Source organism: Erythrolamprus reginae, chromosome 2, assembly GCF_031021105.1.
Source record: "Erythrolamprus reginae isolate rEryReg1 chromosome 2, rEryReg1.hap1, whole genome shotgun sequence".
Classification (NCBI taxonomy): Eukaryota; Metazoa; Chordata; class Lepidosauria; order Squamata; family Dipsadidae; genus Erythrolamprus; species Erythrolamprus reginae.
The window spans coordinates 15,513,625-15,537,811 of record NC_091951.1 but is presented as its reverse complement, the minus strand read 5'-3'; positions in this window follow the sequence as shown (position 1 = coordinate 15,537,811).

Genomic DNA, 24,187 nt, shown 5'->3' with positions numbered 1-24,187 from the left:
TGAGGAAGAATAATAAGATGGCAACTACTTCGTTGGAATATTTTATTCCTTACCAAGTTCACTCTGATCTGGAATGATAAATGTCAGGCAGTTGCATGAAATTGGGTTTTTATATTCTTCACCCAAGACAGGTGACAGCCATAATTAGAGTAATGGCCACAAGAATGGCCCCTCCATCCAGCACAGCTTATATACATTACTGTCAGGGAAGACAATCAGCGGAATGTGGCCGGACTGATGAACCAGGATTGTGGCATTACGATGCAAGCCACACTACCTGTCCTAAGTGCGTTGTGACATGACACATGCCCCAAAGGTGTGAAGCTTGCAGCCTGATCTTTGTGATGCTGCTTTCATCATTCTGATGGCACCTGTGAGGCTAAGATACTGAGATAAATATAAAGTCCCAGTTTAAGGCAAAGTCAAAGAGGGAACTGGAAGGGAAGGAAGCTGAAATTCTTCCTGACCATTCTGACTCAATAGTAGAAGTGATATATCAATTGGAAAGAGAAAGTGTTATGAAAGACTGACAAAGCCAGGGGTAAACCCAGAGGTGAAATGTTACCAGTTTAGATCTGTTCTCCCAAACCGGTAGTAAAAATGCTACCATTTCAGGCAATCCGGTGTATGTGATGATCAGCTGTGCAATATTTAGATGTGCCACGTGATCTAGATTAGCTGTGAAGCAGGATTTCTTTTTTCTAGCTAATCTCAATCATGCGGCACAGATTGGTAGCCAATGCAGTCCATGGAATAATGGCTAGATGTGGGCATTTCTTGGAAAGCCCAAGACTGCTCGCGCGGCTGCATTTTGGACGAGTTGAAGTTTCCGAACACTCTTCAAAGGTAGCCCCATGTAGAGAGCATTGCAATAGTCAAACCTCGAGGTGGTAAGGGCATGAGTGACTGTGAGCAGCAGAGTGTTGACGAGACGTGGGTGAATCAATTGCTCTCATGGCCGCATTCCGCATGATCTGAAGTTTCCAAACACTCTTCAGAGGTAGCCCCATGTAGAGAGTGTTGCAGTAGTCAAACCTTGAGGTGATGAAGGCATGTGTGACTGTGTCCAAATAGGGCTTCAACTGGTGCACCAGATGAACCTGTGCAAATGCCCCCCTCGCCACAGATGGTGTTCTAATGTTAACTGTGGATCGAGGAGAATGCCCAAGTTGTGAACCCTCTCCGAGGGGGTCAATAATTCTCCCCCTGGGAGAAAGACAGATGGGATTGTCCTTGGGAGGTAGAACCCACAGCCACTCCATCTTGTCAGTGTTGAATTTGAGCCTATTGACACCAATCCAGACCTTAACAGTCTCCAGGCACCAGCACATCACTTCCAGTGCTTCACCAACTGGACACAGGATGGAGGTGTATAACTGGGTATCATCATCATATTGATGAAACCTCACCCCATGCCCTTAGATGATCTCAACCAGTGGTTTCATGTAGATGTTAAATAGTAGAGGGGAGAGGACCGACCCCTGAGGCACCCCACAAGGGAGAGACCTAGAGGTCGACTTCGGACCTCTCACTAACACTGACTGCGACCAACCAAAGAGGTAGGAGGAGAACCACTGAATGACAGTGCCTCCCATTCCCAACCCCTCCAGCCATCGCAGAAGGATACCATGGTCGATGGTATCAACAGCAGCAGGACAGAGGATAAACCCCTGTCCCGGGCCCGCCAGAGGTCATCCATCAGTGTGACCAAAACAGTTTCCGTCCTGTAGAAGGGCCTGAATCCTGACTGTTGAGGGCCTAGATAATTGGCTTCTTCCATGGAACGCTGGTGTGACATCACCTTCTCAACAAGCTTCCCATAAAGGGAAGGTTGGAGACTGGACAATAGTTGTTAAATACGGCTGGGTCCAGGGAAGGCTTCTTGAGGAGAGGGTGCACAAGTGCCTCCTTGTAGGGAGCCGTGAAGGACCCCCTCCTTAAAGAAGTGTTGACAATCTCCTGGACCCAGCTCTTTGTCACCTCTCTGCTGGCCGAAAGCCAAGAGGGACATGGATCCAGTAAACATGTGGTGGAATAAAGGCAAACAGCCCTCCCCCAGTGGGTCGACCAATAGGGAGGCACAGAATGCCATGATTGCCACATCAAAATGAAGCAACGTAGAGAATTTTCTCTTAATGAGACGACCTCGATTGAATCAAGATCTCTCCTTTTATTGTATTTTACTTTTCCTGACATGTGGTACAGAATAACCAATTCGCGAATGCCACATACATTAAACCATCCCCCAACTACCATTCACTCATGTGCTGTATGAGGCAACCTCCTCGTGACTTCCCTATAGATAATTAACGGAAGCTCCATTCATTGCCTTTTCCTGGATTGTGTGTTTACTGGTGATTAGCAAAGGAATGAGACTATTTCCTTATATGGAAGTTAGCTATAGGTTTTCTTCATGTTGTATATCAATTTAATTATTTTCCACGTGGTCATGGATTCTGCAGCTTGCTTACTCAGCCTAGACTTTGTTGCCTTTCAATAGAGGAAGAAATAAGGTTTATACAGCACCCATTAGGCTAAAACATCACTCTTCAGCAATATTCCATTCCTAAAGTTAAGTGCCTAAAAACCTATGATTACAACAGTGGAACTCACAGCTCCAACGGCCTTGTCCACTTCATCTGGTGCTCTCAATGTGCAGAAAGGAAAAGTTACATTTGTCAAGAATCATAAGGTAGAATACTTAATGATAGTCTGGGTACAAATAAGCAATCAGGAAACAATCAATATTAATATAAATTGTAAGGATACAAGCAACAAGTTACAGTTATATAGAGGGGAGGAAGTAGGAATGATGAGAAGACTAATAGTAATAGTAACAGTAACAGTAATAGTAATAGTAATGCAGCCTTAGTGAATTGTTTGACAGTGGTGAGGGAATTATTTGTTTAGCAGAGTAATGGCATTCAGGAAAAAATGTTTTTGTATTTAGTCATCTTGGTGTGCAGTGCTCTATAGCGTGGTTTTGAGGTTAAGAGTTGAAGTAATTTATGTCCAATATGTGAGAGGTCTGTAAATATTTTTATGACCCTCTTTTTGATTCATGCAATATACAGATCCACAATGGAAGGCAGGTTGGCAGCAAATTGCTTTTTCTACAATTCTATTGTAATTATACTCTGAAGACTGTGTCTGTCTTGTTGGGTTGCAGAACCAAACCAGACAGTTATAGAGGTGCAGATGACAGACTCAATAATTCCTCTGTAGAACTGTATCAGCAGCTCCTTGACCAGTTTGAGCTTCCTGAGCTGGCGCAGAATAATCTCCCTTGTTGTGCATATGATATTTTTTAAATATGCAAACTTTTAATGACTGAGCTTGATTTTGTTCTTAGAGACTTGCCACACTATTGCATCACTTCTTTTGTGGTGATGCCCTTGACTATTAGCTTTCAAAATACATTTTGGCTCTCCAGCTTAGCAGGGAGTTATTTCAGATCTGTGACAAGCTTGGGCACTAACTATCCCCCAGTGTTTTCTCTTTTATTGCTATGCCAACAAATACATATTCCTTTTACTTCAGTCACAGATGCTATGTACTCCCTCTGGGGCAAATTTCAGGGATGGAGTTCCTAAACCTCTCAATTCTTGATGACCAGTTTAATTCTAGCTCTACCTTATCATTGTGAACTATATTGGAATTATTTCTCTTTCATTTCCATCCAGAGAAATGGCCAACAATGTTTGAGTCCAAGAAATAGTTGCATTAGTTAGTGATCTCTCTTAACAGAAGGAATTATAAGATAAAGTTTTATCTCTGCTTTTTGGACAAATCCTCCAATGAAAACTTTTGGCAGACATATCAAGTCAAGTGCAGTTAACTTCTCCACTGACTCAGAAGGCCTAAATGGAAATCTTTTCTAGTTGAGAACTTGGTTTTAGGCAAATAATTTTTACTGGAGAATTTCAGACTCTGGATTTCCCTCCCCACTAAAGATCAATGTGTGCTCCCCTGTGGAAAATAAAGTCATAGTGTTAATGGAGCCATGTTTCTGCCTGCCAAGGTCACCCCTTAAAAGCAACATTTGAAAGTGTCACCCCACACTTTTTATTTATTTATTTATTCATTCATTCATTCATTTATTTATTTATTTATTCTTTGTCCAATATACAATACATATGGAAGAGAATAGACATTAAGTAATATATATAATGATAGAAAGTAAAAAGAAGAGAAGTAGATGGGAGGGAGAGAATATATATGATATAAGAGATAAGGAGAGAATATATATGATATATATATATATAATATATATATATATATAGATAGATAGATAGATAGATAGATAGATAGATAGATAGATAGATATAGATATAGACATAGACATAGACATAGACATAGACATAGACATAGACATAGACATAGACATAGACATAGACATAGACATAGACATTGATATAGATATAGACATAGATATAGATATATAGATAGATATAGATATATAGATAAGGAGAGAATATATATGATATATCAGATAAGGAAAGACAATTGGACAGGGGACGATAGGCACATCAGTGCACTTATATACGCCCCTTACTGGCCTCTTAGGAACCTGAAGAGGTCAATCGTGGAGAGTCTAAGGGAGAAGTGTTGGGGGTTGGGAGTTGACACTATTGAGTCCGGTAATGAGTTCCACGCTTCGACAACTCGATTGTTGAAGTCATATTTTCTACAGTCAAGTTTGGAGCGGTTAATATTAAGTTTGAATCTGTTGTGTGCTCTTGTGTAGTTGCGGTTGAAGCTGAAGTAGTCATTGACCGGAAGGATGTTGCAGCATATGATCTTGTGGGCAATACTTAAATCGTGTTTTAGGCACTGCAGTTCTAACCTTTCCAGACACAGGATAGATAGTCTATTTTCGTAGGGTATTCTGCTTCGAGTGGAGGAGTGAAGGGCTCTTCTGGTGAAATATCTTAGGACATTTTCGATAGTGTTGATGTCTGAGATGTGGTGTGGGTCCCAGACAGATGAGCTGTATTCGAGAATGGGTCTGGCATAGGTTTTGTAGGCTCTAGTCAGTAGTGTGAGATTGCCAGAGCAGAAGCTACGTAGGATCAGGTTAACAACTCTGGAAGCCTTTTTGGCGATATTGTTGCAGTGGGCTTTAGCACTTAGGTCGTTTGATATTAGTATTTCAAGGTCTTTTACTGAGTGTGGGTTGGCTGCGAGAATTTGTTTATTCAGTTCATATGCGAGGTTTGGATTCTTTTTGCCGATGTGGAGGGTAGAGCGTTTGTTGGTTGATATTTGAAGTTGCCAGGTGTTAGACCAATCTGAAACAAAGTCAAGGTCTTTTTGGAGAGTGAGTGTGTTGTCAGTGGTGTTGAAAAGTTTCACATTGTCGGCAAAAAGCACACAGTTGCTTGCGATATTATCACAGAGGTCATTGATGTTGGCTCCACCCTATGAGAAGAGATAAATCAATTGAGAACCAGCACTCCTTTTATCTCATTTGTTGTTTATTTCGGCTCTTGATTCTTGAAGTGTTGACTTGCCATAGCCCAGGAGAAAGGAGAGCAGAAGGGAGGTTCCATTAGGTTAGTTGCCTAGCAATGAAGTCAAGATTCCAGTCAGTGACAGTTGGCTGCATTCTGAGGAGTGTCAGCCCCATAGAAAAGACTTGGTTCCTCTCTTCTCTTATCTGGAAATGACATTTAATGCTCAGGTATGATCCCTGCATATGAATTTCACTATTGATCATTATGCCATTGGAATGGATGGGAACTGTGACACTACTCTTGAGCCTTGGAGTTCTTTTGCACACTCCTATTTAGAAAATACCCTTTGCAGAATGAAGTTGCCCTGAATGGCTAACTTCAGGAAAGATTTGTTGATCATATTTCTTCACAAAATAACACAAACCAAATGTCTGATCACAATACAATGAGTAACTCAGCCGTGCTTGCATATAGATGGGTATATGAACAGCAAAAGGCCAGAACCCATGACAATCCTGTTGTTATACCTGCCACATCTCACCCATGTTTTGGGTGAGAAAACTTCCACCGTGGAATCCATGCAGATTTTGGATGAATGGCCTCATGTGAAACATGTTGAGAAGTCACGGAGATGGAGACAAGTCTTTGCTTGTACTAGGATGGCCAGGGACATAAGGCAGAAAATTGCCTTGCCCAGAAATTCAGACTTGCCATCTTGGGAAATGCTTCAGGCCTAGATGGAGTCCTATAGAGTCAGGGTCAGGTTCCACCAAGCCAAACCAAACACCTTGTCACATTCTCTCAAAACACCTCGTGGTTTCCGTGCCGTTGCTAGCGAGGAAAGCAAGTTTGGGTTTGGTTGCAGATTGGCCATACTTACGAGTGATAGAAAATATAGGAATTGTAATTTTATTCAGTTCTGACTCAGGCAAATAAGTACATTGTAAGCATCTAAGTGTCTTGGAGATATTCTGCCAATATTTAAGATGAGAAGAGGAGAGGTTGGAATAAGCAAACAAAAGCAATTTTGTGGATTTGACAAATGTTCTCAAACTCCCCCTGCCCCCAGAAAATCTCTCCCTCTCTCCCCCCTCTCTCCCCTACCTATTTCCATCTCCCCCCCCTTTGTATCCCGTAAATTTTGAATGTTGATACAACAACTGAATTTCTCTGTGTCTCAAGAAACTTGATGGCAGTTAGATGATGAGAACACAAAGAAATATGGCTTGGGATGCTCTTAGTTTTGGTTCTGAAACTAACTCAGCTAAAAGATATTTCCTTCTCTCTCTCAAGGGTCTTTTACTGGAAAGCTTTGTAGGGTTGAAAATGTAGGAACATGAAGAGACAATTAATTATGCTTGGTGGACATATGAATTGAGAATTGAAAATTGAGCAAGCGAAAATCTGCAGCTGAGGAAAAGCTCCATGCAATGTCATGGCTCTTGTAGCCTCACCTGGAGGCAGGTAAGAAAGAGGGGATGTTGACACCTCCCCCCTCCCCCCAGCCAATTCCCCTCCCTCTCGCCCTCCTCCATCCTTCCATTCCCACCTGCTCACATGACCATCAAACCACACTGACAAAACAAGCCACACCCACAATGTGATAGTAAAAAAATGTGTGACCCTTCACTGGATGTACTTGAGAATATACTGGGATGTTTCTCTTGTAAAATATTATTGACTGGCAGAAAAAATGTAGTCCTACAAATGAACTGGATTGGCTAATGGTAGAAGTGATTGTCTTTATGTAAAGAGTTGCATATCTAACTGTCCACATGACTTCATCAACGTCACCTGAGTGATCCTCAAGGAGAGGCCCATGTAGAGTGCTCATGCCCAGCATTTCCTTGTCGCACCCCAACTAACTGCAATGATCTAACACAAATCGACTTTACCGAAGAAAATGTTAAGAAATCACTGCACAACCTAAAACCATCTCTAGCTATCGGACCTGACGGACTATGTGCATACTTCTTAAAAAAACTCTGGCTGAACCCCTAAGCATAATTTTCAAAATATCTTCTACAACTAGCTCCCTATCTAAACTCTGGTCTCTAGCCACCGTCATCCCTGTTTTTAAAAAGAGTGATCCTAGCAATGTTGAAAATTATAGACCAATCTACTTGACCTGCGTCACTTGCAAAGTCATGGAATCCATCATTAACCAATCCATTACACTCCATCTTGAAACAAATAACCTACTTCCCAACAAACAATTTGGTTTCAGAAAAAAATTATCCTGCAACCTGCAACTTTTACACTGCAAAAATATATGGACTGCCCAAATTGAACAGGGTAAATCTATTGATGCAATCTATATAGACTTTTGCAAAGCCTTTGATTCAGTAGTTCCTGGCAAACATGAAACTAAAATCTTATGTCATCTCAGAACCACTTCACAATTGGATATCAGCGTTCCTGTCAAACAGACAACAGGTGGCCAAAATAGGTAATGCCATATCTAATCCTGCTCCAGTTAACAGTGGCATTCCCCAAGACAGTGTCCTAGGACCTACTCTCTTTATACTCTATATAAACAATCTCTGTGACAATATTGCAAGCAATTGTGTTCTCTTTGCTGACGATGTTAAATTAATACCTCTGATAATACTTCTACCCTTCAAAAGGACCTTGACCATGTAGTTGAATGGCCTAACAACTGGCAACTGCAAATCTCATCCAACAAAAGCTCTGTCCTACACATTGGTAAAAAATAATCTGAATACTAAATACACAGCTGGACAAACTGAACTCGCAGAAGACCCTCGCTCAGTCAAAGACCATGGAGTACTCATTTCCAATTACCTATGTGCCAGAGCCCACTGCAACAGCATTGCCAAAAAAGCACTAAGAGCGACAAACTTAATTCTACGCAGCTTCTTCTCTAGAAGCACCGATCGGAGCATACAAAACATTTGTCAGACCAATTCTTGAATACAGCTCACATGTATGGAATCCTCATTTCATAAATATCTGACTCAGTAGTGTGAACCCCTAACCCCCAACATTTTTTCCCTTAGACTATCCATGATTGACCTCTCCAGGTTCCTAAGAGATCAGTAAGGGGCATCCATAAGTGAAACAGTGTGCCTTCCGTCCCCTGTCCAATTGTCTCTCCTTATCTCATTTTTCTTCCTTTCATATATGATCTCCTATACTTTTATATCTTTTCTTCTTTCCTTTTCTTTATTTATATTACAACATATCTATTCTCTTCAATGTGTATTATGTATTGGACAAAATAAATAAATAAAATAAAATAAATAAAAGATATAGATTAACGTGAATTATTATTGTTGTTGTTGTTATTATTATTATTATTATTATTATTATTATTATTATTATTATTATTATCATCATCATCATCATCATTCATTGGGTTTGTATGCCGCAGACTCAGGGTGGCTAACAACAATGATAAAAACAGCATTAACAATCCAATTAATAAAACAACTAAAAACCCTTACTATAAAACCAAACATACACACAAACATACCATGCATAACTTGTAATAGCCTGTGGGGAAGGAATATCTTAACTCCCCCATGCCTGGCGACATAAGTGAGTCTTGAATAGTTTACAAAAGATAGGGAGGGTGGGGGCAGTTCTAATCTCCGGGGAGAGTTGGTTCCAGAGGGCCAGGGCTGCCACAGAGAAGGCTCTTCCCCTGGGGCCCGCCAAATAACATTGTTTAATCGATGGGACCCGGAGAAGGCCAACTCTGTGGGATCTTATCGGTCGCTGGGATTCGTGCAGTAGCAGGCGGTTCCGGAGGTAATCTGGTCCAATGCCATGTAGGGCTTTAAAGGTCATGACCAACACTTTGAATTGTGACCGGAAACTGATCGGCAGCAAATGCAAGCCACGGAGTGTTGAAGAAATGTAGGCGAATCTTGGAAGCCCCTCGACGGCTCTTGCGGCTGCGTTCTGCACGATCTGAAGTTTCCGAACACTTTTCAAAGGTAGCCCCATGTAGAGAGCGTTGCAGTAATCTAACCTCGAGGTGATGAGGGACTGAGTGACTGTGAGCAATGACTCCCTGTCCAAATAGGGCCGCAGGTGGTGCACCAGGCAAACCTGGGCAAACGCCCTCCTCACTACAGACGAAAGATGATGTTCCAATGTCAGCTGTGGATCGAGGAGGATGCCCAAATTGTGAACCCTCTCTGAGGGGGTCAGTAGTCCCCCCCCAGGGTAATGGACGGACAGATGGAATTGTCCTTGGGAGGCAAGACCCACAGCCACTCCATCTTGTCTGGGTTGTGTTTCAGTTTGTTGACACCCATCCAGGCCCCAACAGCCTCCAGGCACTGGCACATCACTTCCACTGCTTCGTTGACGGGACATGGGGTGGAAATGTATAACTAGGTATCATCGGCGTATTGATGATACCTCACCCCATGCCCTTGGATGATCTCACCCAGCATTTTCATGTAGATATTAAATAGCAGAGGGGAGAGGACCGACCCCTGAGGCACCCCACAAGGGAGAGACCTAGAGGTTGACCTCTGACCCCCCACTAACACCGACTGCGACCAACCGGATAGGTAGGAGGAGAACCACTGAAGAACAGTGCCCCCCACTCCCAACCCCTCCCGCCGGCGCAGAAGGATACCATGGTCGATGGTATCGAAAGCCACTGAAAGGTCAAGAAGCACCAGGACACAGGACAAGTCCCTGTCCCGGGCCTGCCAGAGATCATCCATCAACGCAACCAAAGCAGTTTCCGTGCTGTAGCCGGGCCTGAATCCAGACTGCTGAGGACCTAGATAATCGGCTTCTTCCAAGGACCGCTGGAGTTGGAGCGCCACCACCTCCTCAACAACCTTCCCCATAAAGGGAAGGTTGCTTTCTGGATGGTAGTTATTAAACATGGCTAGGTCCAGGGAAGGCTTCTTGAGGAGTGCCTCCTTATAAAGGGCCAGAAAGGACCCCCTCCTCAAGGAGGCATTGACAATCTCCTGGGCCCAGCTCCATGTCACCTCTCGGCTGGCCGAAACCAACCAAGAGGGACACGGATCCAGTAGACAGGTAGTAGAACTCACAGCTCCAATGGCCTTGTCCACTTCAACAGGTGTCACCAAGTCAAACTCCTCCCAGACTGATGGACAAAGATGTTTAACTGACTCATTGTCAGCCGATATTGCTATGCAATTGGAGTCGATATCAGCCCGGATCCGAGCAACTTTATCAGCGAAAAACGAGCTAAATTCCTTGGCACTACCCTGTAAGGGCTCCCCAACTCCCCCCTGATTTAGAAGGGAGTGGGTCACCCTAAACAGAGCAGCCAGGAGGGATTCTGCTGATGCAATCAGAATGATGAGAAAAAGGATGACTACTAACAGTTTAAAAGGTATGAGTATTAATTAATTATTTATTGTTTGATATTATTTGTTGTTTAATACATGCATTAGCTAATTGAGTGTTTTGAGGAAAAGAAGGACAACAAATAGTTTAAATACAAATATTAATTATTAATCGCTTATTTAATTTTTCAAATTATTTTTTTATTTTAATTTGATTAATCTTACACTTAACATTTCTGTTAGTTTTGTTTTTAAATAATCCTAATTGTCAAATAAATGCAAAGGAAGCATAAAAGTCAATAAAAATTGCAATAAATAATTAAATGATATTAATATAAGAATCAATTTCACTATCATTTTCCTATTTTTATCATTAAATGCTCCTTAGTGTTTAGCTCTGGTCTCAGGATGATAATGTAGCACTTGGGGAAGAAGATGCAGCCCAGCAGTCCAGCACCAGAGGCCAAGATGGAGAAGATCTGAACAGCCACCATGTATTTCCCTTTGGTGCTCAAATAGGTGGGCAGGAAAGAGATCCAGACACTGCAAAAGACCAGCATGCTGAAGGTGATCAGTTTGGCTTCATTGAAGGCCCCAGGCAGATTTCTGGCTAGGAAAGCTACAGTGAAGCAAATGGCAGCTAGGAAACCCATGTATCCAAGGACAACATAAAACATGGTGACTGAGCCTTCATTGCATTGAAGGATGATTACTTCTGGTTGGGAGTGCAGGTCAGATTCAGGAAATGGGGGAGAAACTCCCAGCCACATGGCACAGATGAAAATTTGGACACCAGAACAAGAAAGGATGATGGAGTTTGCCAAGCTCTTCCCCAACCATCTTCTCACTCTGTTCCCCGGTTTTGTTGCCAGGAAGGCCAGCACAACTGTGATTGTTTTAGCCAACACAGAAGACACAGCTAATGAGAAGACAATGCTGAACACTGTTTGTCGAAGAAGACAGGTGGATTTCCTTGGTTGTCCAATGAAGAAAATAGAGGACAAAAAGCAGAGTATGAGGGAGGCCAGGAGGATGAAGGAGAGGTCCCGGTTGTTGGCTTTGACAATGGGAGTTTCTAGATATTTAATGAATATAATTAAAATGATGCCTGTGGTTAAGAACAAGAGTAGTGAAAAAGAGACCAGGATGATGCCCAGATGTTCCTGAAAGGACAGGAAGGTTGTTCTTTTGGGGATACATTGGACTCTGTCCTCATTTGGATATTGATCATCTGGGCACTTGGTACATTTTTCAGTATCTGAGAAAAGAGAAAACAGCATTTCTTTTATTTCTCTTGCCATATTTCAAGAAATATCTTTTTGAATGACTCATTACACTGAGAGATGGGAAAGTCATAAAAATGTGTGTGTGTGTATGTGTGTGTTTTCATAGATTTTCACAGGCACTGGTATGAAAGTCTTGGCATATTCGGGTTTCTTCCCATGTAAGTTTCAGAGATTCCTGGCGACATTTCAATGAGTCCCACTAGTCATCTTAAGGCTGGTGCTTTTGGGTTTGTGCTAGGGTTAACAAAGGTTGATCTTAGCTGCCTTCCCTCTATAAATACTGATGGATGAGTGTGGAGTGCTGCCTCAGCTGCTGTAAGCTGTGTTGAAACGTCCTGGTTAGTTGGTGGGGGTAACACCTTGAGTAATTGATGCAATTGATGAATGCAGATTAGTTGATGTTTGTGGATTAGGGGTGATATCCTTAGTAGTTGTGGCAGTTAGAGCCTACAAGCTAGTCAGTTGTTTTATAATGTATGTCTGTGGTGTAAAATCTGAGGTTTTGATTTGGCTGCAAGTTTGTGGTCAAATCGTGTGTTTACGGTGTGTGTCAGTTTGATTTGTGATTTCCTATTCCCAAAAATGACTTCCTATTCCCAAATCGCAACACTGGTTTTAGAATATCATAATAAAATATAAATTAATAAATATCATGTTATTCTGAGAATTCCAGAAGGACCAGGATTCAACATTCCTGGGTTTAGCATAACCACTTAAATATGAGACTGCTTAATCTTAAACTATAACAAGAATAAATAAAGTATTGGAGGCTAAAAGGGTAGGTTTTTTTCCAAAAAATGGGGGGGAAAGGTTTTCACCCCTCTTCTGATATCACACTGATATCCTCTCAATGGATTTTATGGTGAATTTTATATTTGGTTTTGTCTTATCCAATGATCCCAAACTGATGAATCATTGGCCTATAATGTAAAGTTGGTTAGGATGCGCTAGAGCAATTGATCCATAGCTGGTTTCCAAGTATCGAAACATCAAGTTCTTCATAATAAAGGCATACATGGAAGGATTCTTCCAAAGTGCTTTTTTTTTTCAAAATTAAGAAAAACAACAAAATGGACAAGTATAGGAGGTCACATTGATATGGACATTGGGTCAAAGTGTTCTGGATGAATCCAGATGTCAGGACTCCAAGTAATACATCCTTTGAAAACAGAACTCTGAGGCAGGTTGATTCCTCAAAGAATAATTTTATTTGGAGATTTTATCTCGGTGCAGACTGGTGGAAATCCAATTCTGAGAGTTCCCGCACTTTCTACCTCATTAAAAAATGAATGTTTCCTGTTCTCCCAAATAATAAGTCACATTCTTTTAACTAAACTAAATCAATTAGCAATACCTGAACACACTTGTAAGTGGATCACAAGCTTCCAACAGGTGGGAAGCAGCAGGTGAAGCTAGGCAAAATCACATCAGATACCTGTACAATGAGTACAAGTCTGTGTACTCTCACCACGTCTTTTCTCTTTATATACCAATGACTGCATCTCAAATGATCCATCTGTTAAACTACTGAAGTTTCTGACTGGTCCAACATATGGCAACTCCAAATCTCAACCACCAAATGCTCTGTCCTACACATCGGCAAAAAGAATCAGAACTTCAAATACAAACTGAATAAACAAATTATCACAGATAATCCCCACTCGGTCAAGGAACTTGGAATACTAATAACTAAAGATCTAAGTGCCAAAGCCCACTGCAACAACATCACCAAGGAGGCCTCAAGAGTAAACATCGATCCACACAAAGTTCAAATTACAAAGAAACTGAATGAACAAACCCCTAAATCACTGATACGTATTGGCACTAGCAACTATGTCAAACGCATATGGATAAAACTTTAGGGAAAATCTATATATTCAAATCATAGACCGCTAACCATTGAACCCGCAGCTCTAAAGCTGGCCCTCTACACTCCTCTTAATACTCTTTTTTTGCTCTAATTTCCTATCCCTCTTCCCCTCGTATCTCTTCCCCTTCTTCCCTAACCCACTCCCCCTCTTCTTTTCTCCTTACCCACTTATGTTTACTATATAAATAAACTATAATTGCTAGAATGTACATAATATATATTCCGTTTACTTTTCTGTACCCTGTTTTTAATGTATATATTCAATAAACATATTTATAAAAATACCAAACACCATCATTATTTGTTAAACAAATAATCCTCTCAGCACTGTTAAACTATTTACTAAATCTGCACTACTATTACCACTAGTTTTTTTCCTCATCATTCCTATCACCCATTTCCTCCCACTTATGACTGTGTGACTGTAAATTGTTGCTTGTATCCTTAAGATTCTTATTAATATTGGTTGTTTCCTCATTGCTTATTTGACCCCTATGACAATCATTAAGTGTTGTACCACATGATTCTCAGCAAATGTATCTTTTTCTTTTACTACACTGAGAGCATATGCACCAAGACAAATTCCTTGTGTCTCGAATCACACTTGGCCAATAAAGAATTCTATTCTATTCTATTGTACAATCTGGGTGCTGACTGGTTGCCTAATTACTTTTCTCCCCTTCCTTTCTTCCTCTTCCTTCCTGTGTTCAGTTATGGAGACCTCACCTACAAAAAGATATTGACAAAATTGAACAGATCCAAAAATGGGCTACAAGAATGGTGGAAGGTCTTAAGCATCAAACGTATCAGGAAAGACTTAATGAACTCAATCTGTATAGTTTGGAGGACAGAAGGAAAAGTGGGGACATGATAGAAAAATTTAAATATGTTAAAGGGTTAAATAAGGTTCAGGAGGCAAGTGTTTTTAATAGGAAAGTGAACACAAGAACAAGGGGACACAATCTGAAGTTAGCTGGGGGAAAGATCAAAAGCAACGTGAGAAAATATTATTTCACTAAAAGAGTAGTAGATCCTTGGAACAAACTTCCAGCAGGCGTGGTTGGTAAATCCACAGTAACTGAATTTAAACATGCCTGGGATAAACATATATCCATTGTAAGATAAAATACAGGAAATAGTATAAGGGCAGACTAGATGGACCATGAGGTCTTTTTCTGCCGTCAGTCTTATATGTTTCTATGTTTCTATGTTTCTTTAGCCAGTCAGCTGTTGGAATGTCCTTGGCCCATCAGAGAACTATTTTGTTTTGGATACAGAACCTCAGCTTTCTCTACACAAACACACACCCTCACCTCCAAGCTGTGTCAAGCCTGAAGCCATGAGAAGAAAAAATCCTACAGAAAAGAAAATGGTCACAGCCAGGTCAGCTTCAGTGTTGACACTAGCACCCTTTCGGCCAGAATCACCCACCTTCTTGAATGGAGAAGGTCCCGTCTGGACAAGGAACACAATCATAACAGCAAACAGGCTTTTCTTCCTGAGCCCGCTTGACAAATCCGGGACGACAATTTTCCACACATTGGGACTGAGGCAGAGACTAAGCAGAGAAACAAAAAATTACAAAAAATGTGGGGATGTGCATTCTCAAGCATTCAAGCTGCTTTGAGCACTCAATCCAGAAAAGGTTAGCCATCACTCATCTATGCAAAATTGTGGTTGGCGTGAATATTATATAAGTAGTTTCTGAGTTTCAGTTAGATAAATATGAAACATCTGTCAAGTTCCAAATGTTTTTAAATCATGGCAAATCTTTTTTTGCTTTGAAAATGACTACTTCACCTTCAACCGCCACAAGACAGGGCATGAAATTGATTTAAACTAAATGTTAACTGCTCCAAACAAGACTGCAAAAAATATGATTTCAGCAACAGAGTAATCAATGCCTGGAATGCACTACCTGACTCTGTGGTTTCTACTCCTAACCCCAAAACCTTTAACCTTAGACTATCCACAATCAACCTCTCCAACTTTCTAAGAGGTCTGTAAGGGGCATGCATAAGCACACCATTGTGCCTACCATCCCTGTCCTATTGTCTTCTATCACTACTTTTTATCATTACTTATCTAATGTTTTATTTGTCCAAATTACCACCCTATAATTGTTTGACAAAATAAAATTAAATAAATAAATAAATGTATGGACGGACGGACGGACGGACGGACGGACGGACGGACGGACGGACAGACAGACAGACAGACAGACAGACAGACAGATAGATAGATAGATAGATAGATAGATAAAATAAAAGAGTCAACTCTCTGGAAATGTAATAAAGAATTTGGATCATCTTATCATATGTGGGGGGGCTGTTAGAAAACTAAAAGATACTAGGGGAAAATTTAGACTTGGCTAGAGGATTAGAGAGGAGAATAGAAAAGAAATCTGAACTTTTTTTCCTAGGAATAGCCATGAGAATTTTGGGGAAAATCAATTGTACTTAATTTTACATATAATGACAGCAGCGACAATAGTTCTCGCACAATATTGGAAAACGTTTTCTCTTTGTTTTGCCATGTTTATGTACATATTTCATTTTTTTTAATTTTTAAAGGAAAAATGAAAATATGCCCGCTGAGGAATCTTTATTTGAAAAAGTAATAGTGTGTGTAGAATGGATAATTTAACCAAAAAACAGAAAATTGCAGATGAGCTGCATTTTAACTGTTGGGATAAGTTCTATGATTGGGTGGAAAAAAGGAAAAAGACATAGACAGGGATCAATAAATGTTGGAAAATTGGAGAGTAAAGGTCAGAGGATCAGTATTGAAGAAAAGAGAAAGGAAAATAAAAGAGATACCTGAATAAGATCATTGTTCTGAATTGATGTATATTATGTTAATATAAGTTATATAATAGAAAACAAGCATTATTAAAGTTGCATTATAGGCACATCATATAATGTCCAGCATTTTTAAATGTCGTTTGTGTTTTATTTGTTTTGTGTGTGCTAAATAAAGTTTATTTTTAATTATAATATTAATAATAAAGAAAATAGTTAACTCTCATTCAAAATACATTCAAAAAAACCTCCTAGGGCTCTTCAATTAACACATCTGCCATGCTATTGAAATAAGACTAAAGATCACTTCCAGAACTTTATTTATTTTATTTATTTATTGTTAGAGTTGAAGGGGACCATGCAGGTCATCAAGTCCAACCCCCTGCCTGAGCAGGAATCCTAAAGCACCCCAGCCAAATGGCAGTCCAATCTCCTATTGAAAGTGTCCAGAGTTGGGGAGCTCACAACCTCCGCAGGCAGATTGTTCCACTGGTTGATCGTTCTGACCGTCAGGAAGTTCTTCCTTACTTCTAGGTTGAATCTCTCCTTGGTCAGCTTCCAGCAGTTGTTCCTCGTCCAGCCCTCTGGTGCTCTGGAGAATAGAGTCCCCCCCTCCTCTCTGTGGCAACCCCTCATATACCTATATACAGCTATCATGTCCCCTCTGCCCTCCTTTTCTCTAGGCTATCCATGCCCAGTTCCCGCAATCTCTCTTCGTAAGTCTTGGTTTCAAGTCCCCTAATCATTTTGGTTGCTCTTTTCTGCACCTTCTCCAGAGTTTTAATGTCTCTTTTGAGGTGTGGTGACCAGAACTGGATGCAGTACTCCAGATGTGGTCTGACCAGGGCGTAGTAGAGTGGTATTAATACTTCCCTGGTCTTGGAGTGTATCCCCCTGTTGATGCAGCTTAGGATACTGTTGATGTAATTGTAAGATGTAATTGAGGGCTTGAGAATCTGTCCCTTAAAAAGGTTGATTCAGGCACCTTCATTGGAGCACATGAGACATGAATATTTATTTTATTTTATTTATTAGATTTGTATGCCACCCCTCTCTGTAGACTCGGGGTGGAATATGAATGCTGTGTGGGGAAGATATTTCAAAAGGTCCAGCTGGGCATCCAAGAAAAGGTTCTTTTTGTTGAAGAACTAAAGTACAATTAGGTCACACCAACTGGCATGCAAAAAAAAAGAAATTTTTTAATTAAATTAAATTTGGAGCCTCCTTTTTGCCCAGAGAGACTTAAGTTAACTAAAAATAAATTTAAACAGTTATGTTCAAGAAGAAGAAAGGCCATGCTCTGTATCCTTGAATTGACACCTATAATCCCACGTTGGGCAGGGCTGAATCATCTTAAAACAGGGCTCCATGCTGTAGCATCTGAAGAACATCTATGCAATGGTACTGAAGCCTTCAATGCCATCCATTACAAGCATAAGGGTTCTGTTCCCCACATTCAATTCTTAGTGAAGGTCATATATCTTGGAGATTAGAGCTAGCCTACCATACATATATTTTATGGCTATGAAAAAGAGGAAACAGACATAAATAGACATCACATACCTTATTGAGCAACTTTATACGAGACAGAGCATCTTGGTTGAAAATCAGCCTCTGTCTTTCAAATGTCCCCAATTGCAGTTTGAGGGGAGAATTGTCTGATCGAAGGACCCAGCTCAGAATCTCTAGATCTCCTCTCACATCTCCATTTTGGTCCATGTACAGTTTATCCAAGGAAGCATTCCAAATCTCCTTCTTGTTCAGAAAGGGATGGAACTAAGAATAAAATATCCACAAATTTTAAAAAGCAAAAAGCCTGGTTTCTTATTCCCTGAGGCTTTTTAACATTTGAATCTTTCTACTATAGTTGTCTAACTTTCAAATACTCTTTGTTGAGAGAACAAGTGTTTTTTAATCATGGAAATTGATAACAGAGCTTCTATGAAATTTGTCAATCATGTATTGGCAAAATATATATTGAAAAAATGTAACTGAAAAAATTTCTAAATGTTTTAAAGAGATATAAAATATGGCAAACTCCTCATTTTAATTCTTTGCTCTTACTTCTGGCACATCATATTCCCATCAATTCCCATCAAATTAGAGTCTGTTCCTTTAAATCTTTCTATGATATTTTCAATTGCTAGATAGCCGCTTACTCCATTTTAAAGCTTCTTTTAGTTCCTTTGAATTGGGTCTGAATGGGGGCCAACAGGCTCGAACTCAATCCTGACAAGATGAAGCGGCTGTGGGTGTTGCCTCCTAAGGGAATTTCCATCTATCCATCCATTACTCTGAGTTGGGGGGAATTATGACCCCCACAGAGAAGGCCCACAACTTTTGAGTCTTCCTCAACCCACAGTTGTCATCTCCCAGCTGTGGTGAGGGGGACATTTGCTCAGATTCACCTGCTGTACCAGTTGTGGCCTTATTTGGACAGGGAGGCTCCCCTGAGAGTCACTCATGCCCTCATCACCTCAAGGATTGACTACTGCAATGCTCTCTACATGGGGCTACCTCTGAAGAGTATTCGGAGACTGCAATTGATCCAAAATGCAGCTGCGTGAGCTGTCATGGGCCTTCCCAGATACACCCATATTTTGACATCACTCCATAATCTGCATTGGTTGCCAACTAGTCTCTGAACACAATTCAAAATATTGGTGTTGATCTTTAAAGCCCTACATGGATAAGGACCTGATTACCTATGGGACCGTCTCTTGCCTCATCGACTGATTAGGACCCACAGGGTCGGCTTTCTCCAGGTCCTGTCTGCCAGACAATGCCGGCTGGTGGGCCCTAGTGGAAGAGCCTTCTCTGTGGTTGCAACTGCCCTCTGGAATTAACTCTCCTCAGTGATCCATACTATTCCCAATCTCCTGGCCTTCCAAAATAACTTAAAAACACATCTATGACAGCAGACGTTAATAAATAAATAAATAAATAAACAAACAAACAAAAATAAAATAAATAAGTCAACTCTGGAAATGTAATAAAGAATTTGAATCATCTTATCACATGTACAAAATAAATAAATAAATGAACAAATGAATAAACAAACAAACAAATATAAATGAATGAAAGAATAAATCTTCTTCTGCAGAAAGGGGATGAACTAGGATTAAAATATCCTAGCTTTTAAATTTTAAATGCAAAAAAGCTTGGTTTCTTATCCCACAGGCCTTTTCACATTTCAATCTATCTAATATAGTTGTCTAACTTTTAAATACTCTTGAGAGAACAAGTGTTTTTGTTTTTTGAAAAATGATAAACAAAGATTCAGCAAAATTTACAAAAAGTGGGTGGAAAAACCACTGATTGAAATTAAAGAAAGAGACAAATGAAAAGTTCTTCACCTAGAACAGTGATGGTTAAACTTTTCAGCACCAAGTGAATGTGCGTGTGTATGCACCTGCACCACCAAAATGCCCCCCCTGTGGATGCCCCCTGCCCCCGTGCAAGTGTGTGGATGCCGCACATTCAAGAATGACCCTTGCATGCAGGTATGTACCGGACATGCACCCCACAACCCATGCATGCATGACAGAGAGCCAAAAATCAGCTGGCTGAGCTTGGATGATGGCACATGCCCCCTCAGAGATGGGTCTGCATGCCACCTGCGGCACACATGTCATACATTGGCCACCATCGATATAGAATAAATAAAATGAGAGGCAACAAAAGAAGGATCATGGATATACCAAATTTGATAAATACATTTGTGAGAATGATTGCAAAACAGTAGCTGATTACAAAGCGAATGAGAGTTGGCCGTGTGATGCTAATGGAAAGAAGGAAAATCCCTCCATAGGTTTGTCAGAAGGGAATGTTCTGGTTTGGGAAGACCTCAACTGAAGTACCATGTGGCCTTGAAAACACCACATCTAGAGAAGACATTGTAGAAAATCTGGATTAGGTTTTGGGAAGGGCAATGAAGCCAAGGAGGAGATCCCAGGAGCTGCTCTTAACCTTGAGGAAAGATAACAAGGAGAAGAGCCATTTTGTTCTACAGGAGGTGAAAATCAGGAGGTACCTGGCAGCGACTGTTCTGACTAACAAAACCTGTTAGTTGGACAAGAGAAGATACAAGAATTATAAAATAATAGAAGGATGTGACACAGAAGCTTAAAATCTGTTTCCTTCTATTCCAGAGTTTTCAACAGGGCAAAATGAATTATGTCACAAGAGAAGAGATTCTGGCTGAATTACAGGAAAAATGTCCTAAAAGGAGGACCAGTTTTAGTTTTAGACTGAATGAGAAAAGTATAGTCTATTAGCAAACACTGAGCAGCCATCAATCAGAAAACAATTAAAAATTTGAAGTATTAAATATCAAAATATATCTGGTGAATAATTTCCCGAGCAATTAGGTTAGCCAAAACTGTTGTTGGTAGTTGGGCCAAATTGCATAAATTCCCAGTTCAGCTCTTAGAGCAGAATCTAGAATTGTTTTAAATCAAGATAATTCTCATATGCTATAATTGGGTTTGTTTCGCCAGTAATATATATATTAAGTACCAAAGTTCAGTTTGATATGAAATCGTACACCCACAACCTCTCTCTCTCTGTCTCTTTATTTCTCTCTCTCTCTCTTTCTCTTTCAGTCTCTCTCTCTCTCACACACTATTATATAAATAAATATTGTATTATTTTATTTTATATAAATTCAATGATGCTTTTCCTCTAAGTGAGCCTCCTTTAATATTGAGAGAGTTAAGATCCAGTCTCATAGGAAATGAGTAAAAGTACTGTTCTGCCAGGCTCTATGGTATGAGTCTCCCAAAAATTCAAGGGTAGAAATTTCAGACACACACACACACTTGAAAGTTCAAAACAATGTTCTTTATCACAAAAATTCAAAAGAAACAAAGCACCCTTTTTGTATTGCAAAGAGCACTCATCCAAAAACAACTTGGTAGTCGGTACAATTCCCTTAATCAGTCCTTAAGTACTTAGCTAGCAGCTGTGAAGGAACGTCACAGCCCTCCTTCCACGAAGTGAAACCCCCACACTTTGCTCTGCTTTGGTTTCAAAGTCGTGAAAAATCAACAAACAAACTCTGGAAACAGCAGGGCACGGTCCTGAAGAAACAATGATCATATAATCTTCCACAACGGCCAAACCAGCATGCTGCTATTTATATCAGCAGCTCTACTTACTGGAGCCCCACCCAAACACAAGTGGCCTCTCTTATCTCCTGTAATATTTCCTCAATTGGTCTCTTCGATGCATAATTCTGCGCATGCGTGGGTCTAACTCTTCCTCTTCCAAATCAACCAAAGATAATGGAGATTGGCTTCCTGGGCTGTGTGCCAAGCCCCCCTCTTCCAAGTCACCCCCATCTTCTTTGTCTGAGGAAACTGCACTACCTGACACTGTCGGCAATAAAACAGGCCTATGACATGTTGATGTGTCCCCTGCATCCACCTCCACATTCCTTGGGGCAGGAGCTGGGCCCAAAAGGAAAAAAAGTCAATAGTTTGCTATGTGAAACAGCCATCTCTGGCAATGATTTCTTTTCAAAGACAAAAAAATTGAGTTTGATTTATTAATAATAGAATCATTATGACAAAAGGAGCAAGTGTTCCTAACAACCTATACAACTGTTCTGTTCTGACTAACAAAACTTGTTAGTTGGACAAGAGAGGATACAAGAATGACCCAATCCTATTCTTTTTAATATGTTTTTGAGTGATATAGGGGAAGGTTTGGTAGGGAAGGTTTGCCTATTTGCCGATGACTCTAAAGTGTGCAATAGGATTGATCTTCCTGGAGGGGTCTGTAATATGGTAAATGATTTAGCATTACTAGATAAATGGTCAAAGCAATGGAAACTGCAGTTTAATGTTTCCAAATGTAAAATAATGCACTTGGGGAAAAGGAATCCTAAATCTGAGTATTGCATTGGCAGTTCTGTGTTAGCAAAAACTTCAGAAGAGAAGGATTTAGGGGTAGTGATTTCTGACAGTCTCAAAATGGGTGAGCAGTGTGGTCGGGCGGTAGGAAAGGCAAGTGGGATGCTTGGCTGCATAGCTAGAGGTATAACAAGCAGGAAGAGGGAGATTGTGATCCCCTTATATAGAGCAGTGGTGAGACCACATTTGGAATACTGTGTTCAGTTCTGGAGACCTCACCTACAAAAAGATATTGACAAAATTGAACGGGTCCAAAGACGGGTTACAAGAATGGTGGAAGGTCTTAAGTATAAAACGTATCAGGAAAGACTGAATGAACTCAATCTGTATAGTCTGGAAGACAGAAGGAAAAGGGGGGACATGATCGAAACATTTAAATATGTTAAAGGGTTAAATAGGGTTCAGGAGGGAAGTGTTTTTAACAGGAAAGTGAACACAAGAACAAGGGGACACAATCTGAAGTTAGTTGGGGGAAAGATCAAAGGCAACATGAGAAAATATTATTTTACTGAAAGTGTAGTAGATCCTTGGAACAAACTTCCAGCAGACATGGTGGGGAAATCCACGGTAACTGAATTTAAACATGCCTGGGATAAACATATATCCATCCTAAGATAAAACACAGGAAATAGTAAAAGGGCAGACTAGATAGACCATGAGGTCTTTTTCTGCCGTCAGTCTTCTATGTTTCTATGTTTCAATATCAGAAGGATGTTACACAGAAGCTAAAAATTTGTTTCCTTCGATTCCAGAGTGTTCAATAGGGGAAAATGAATTATGTCACAACAGAAGAGATTCTGGCTGAATGACAGGAACAATGTCATAAAAGGAGGGCCAGTTTTAGATCTGGGCCACTGAATGAGAAAAGTATAGTCTATTAGCAAACACTGAGCAGCCATCAATCAGAAAACAATTTAAAATGCATGCATCTTATTAAAATTTGGTGTTAAATATCAAAATATATCTGGTGCCAGAACCTTGGTAAATAATTTCCCAAGCAACTACGTTAGCCAAATCTGTTTTAAGTAGGTGGTGATGGTTCTTGCATTTCTTCTCCAAAGGATCCCTGCTGAGATCCCATACCTGCCATGGCTGAAGCCTTGGAGCTCTCAAAGTTCCTTTATCCTCCTTCAATCTCTTCCTGGATCTGGAGGAGTACGCAGCATTCAAGATATGGGCCAGAGTCTTAACAATATTATAATTTTTTATTGTAATTGAGATTTGTATCTGGTTCCTTTTCCCTTTAGTCTGCAGTTGAATTTTTTGGGTACATCTTCTCCGGCCTTTGATAGAAACGATGTGCTTTGAAAAAGAGCAGTGAAAAGACTGATCTTTAAACTGGCGGTGTATAAAGAAAGAGGGTTTGATGATATCATCATTTGGCCTCCTTTTCCTCATCATATTAAACATACAAAAACTATGGACATATTTGAAAAGTATACCCCTTCCAATATGCATAGATGTCAAAACTGCTGAGATCCAGACTTTTCCTTCAATGGGTCCTGGCAAACTCATAAATTTTGAGTGGAAAGGAAGAAGTAGCTGACCAAGGG